Genomic DNA, 2,994 nt, shown 5'->3' on the forward strand with positions numbered 1-2,994 from the left:
GCCACCCAAGTGCTCCAAATATGTGTTGTTTAAAAGCAATAAATTTGTGATGATTTGTTACAACAGGAACAGGAAACTAACACAGGGATCCTGACTGCAATGAGACTAGGCTATGAGCCAAGTGGCACCTGTCCCAAATAACTCCTTGACAGCAGAAAATGGCCCCAGTGACCAAAGGGATAGTCAGGGGCTCCATCTACTTGGTTCAGTTCATTGAGGAATCTTCAGTCATTAAAACCTTTGGGAGATGCTTCAGCATCTGAACCTGACCTTTTCCCTACTAACATTTCTATTGGCTGAGCACTTAACCCTACCTGTTGAAAGGAAGTGTTGTATTTCAAGTCTGTAGCAGTTAATTTCAAAGAAGATGTGTAGTGTTCATAAAGATTAGGCCCTGATACCACGAAGATAATGATTGCATACTGGCCTATGAGAGCCTTTGGTTCCTAGAAAAGATCTTATTTATCCTCAAACCAGCCTCATTTAGGAGCCAACACTAAGCATGATGAGCCTCCTTGAGGGACAAGAATAGAGAATGGTCCTGGGTATACTTTAACTTAAAAACAAAAACAAATAGATATAGATACAGATATAGATATAGATGATATAGATATAGATATAGATATAGATATAGATATATAGATATGTAATCCAATATTTCCAAAAATTATCATTTCAACATGCAGTCAATATTATTAATGAAACATGTTACATTATTTTTTATACCATTGTCAAAATCCAATGAGTATTTAAACATTTTTTTATTGTTTATTTATGTTTGAGAGAGAGACAGAGCACAAGCAGGGGAGAGGCAGAGAGAGGAAGAATCTAAAGCGGGCTCAGGCTCTGGGCTGTCAGCACAGAGCCCAATGTGGGGCTCAAACCCACAAACCGTGAGATCATGACCTGAACCGAAGTCGGATACTCAACCAACTGAGCCACCCCTCCAATGTGTATTTTAACTTGCAGCTCATCTCATTTTGGATCAGCCATATTTCAGATGCTCATTAGCTACATACATGTGGCTAATGCATATACTTTTGTGGCAAATCAAGAAGTGTTTTATCAAATTCCATATAATCAGCGTGCTTTTAGCTGCTTTGGGTAGTAGGAAAAAGTAGATTAAACAAAGATTAGATTTGATTTGCTTAGCGACTATGTTAAAGTTGAGAAAAGAAGAGGCTCAAACAAGGAAGCATGTGATCATTTGAGCTTCAGCAAAGGGGAAAGTCTTTGCAGGCTACAGTGGGCATGGAAGACTTTCTAGAGGATATGGGATTTGAACTGTTCTTGAAAGGAATATAGCTTTTGCAGTGTTGGACAAGAGAGAAAGGAGCATGACCTGTGAGCCAGGAGAAAGGAACCTTTCAGCAAAGGTACAAAGGAACAGGTGTTGTGTACGTTGAGAACAGATAGGACTAAATGGTCTATAATGGAAATGTCATTCTGAGCAGTACGGAGAAATAACAGTGGCCTTTGCCATTTAAGTAGATTCTGGATGAAATATTTAAAGTAAAAAGAAAACCCATAAATGTACTAGAGAAAAAAGATTTTTTTAAAGATTTTTTAAATGTTTATTTCTGAGACAGAGCAGAGCATGAGTGGGGGAGGGGCAGAGAGAGAGGGAGACACAGAATGGGAAGCAGGCTCCAGGCTCTGAGCTGTCAGCACAGAGCCCGACGCGGGGCTCAAACTCACAAACCGTGAGATCATGACCTGGTCTGAAGTCGGTCGCTCAACTGACTGAGCCACCCAGGTACCCCAAGAAAAAAAGATTTTAAAAAAGTACTTTCTAAATATAAAAAGCCTAACAGCCATCAAGGAAAAGACCAATTTGACTACCTAAGGCAAAGAAAAAAATCCAAAAAAGCCACAAGAGAAACTACCAATCAGGAAAATAATATGCAATACAAGTGACAGATAAAAGGTGAATTTCATTATAATCCAAACAACTCTTATACATCTATCAGAAAAGACATTCACAGAAAATGATAATGGCAGATAAACACCTGAAAACTTATTTAATCTTACTAATTCATGCAAATAAAAACAATGAAAGAGTATTTTGTCACAACAATATTCACAAAATTTTTAAACAGTGATGGTGAATAAATAAACTAAGAAGTGGGGGAGGGCCCTGGGTGGCTCAGTCAGTTGGGCATCCAACTCTTGATTTCGGCTTAGGTCATGATCTCCCAGTTTATGAGATCGAGTCCCACATTGGGCTCTGCACTGACACTGTGGAGCCTACTTGGGATTCTCTCCCTCTCTCTCCGTCCCTCCCCCCTCAAAATAAATAAATAAACTTTAAACAGTGATGGTGAGAATCTGGGAAGACAGGTATTCTTCCACCCTGTTAGTGGGAGTGGTAAATCAACATGACCATATGGAAGGCAATTTGTCAATATTTATCAAAACATAAACTACACATACCCACGAATTCCACTGTTAGGAATCTGTCCTGTGGATATGCTCACATAAATATGCAAGGATAGAGGTGCCTGGATGGCTCAGTCAGTTAGGTGGCTGACTCTTGATTTCATCTCAGGTCATGATCTCATGGTTCGTGGCTTCAAGCCCTGCATCGAGCCCTGCATCGAGCCCCAGGTGGAGCCTCCTTGGGATTTTCTCTCACTCTCTCTCTCTGCCTTTCCTCGCTCTCTGTCACTCTCAAAAATAAATAAACTTTTAAAAAATACGCAAAGGTAAATGTACAGTATTAGCCATTACAGTTGTCTGATAAAAATTAAAAGCTGGAAACATCTTAAATGCTCATCGGTAGAAAACAATATGGTAGAGCCATAAATAGATTACTATGCAGTTCTTAAAAAGAACAAGGTAGCTCTATCTATGTTAAAGTAGAAAGGTCTCAGATATTTTAAGCGCAAGAAGTGCAGAACAGTATGAATGGTAAGATTCCACTTTTGTACCTTTAAAAAAGAATATATACACAGAAGGTAATAAAACATGTAAAAGTGAAAAATCAAAGAATAG

Source organism: Panthera pardus, unplaced genomic scaffold (assembly GCF_024362965.1).
Source record: "Panthera pardus isolate Hobbes unplaced genomic scaffold, ASM2436296v1 HiC_scaffold_6, whole genome shotgun sequence".
Lineage (NCBI taxonomy): Eukaryota > Metazoa > Chordata > Mammalia > Carnivora > Felidae > Panthera > Panthera pardus.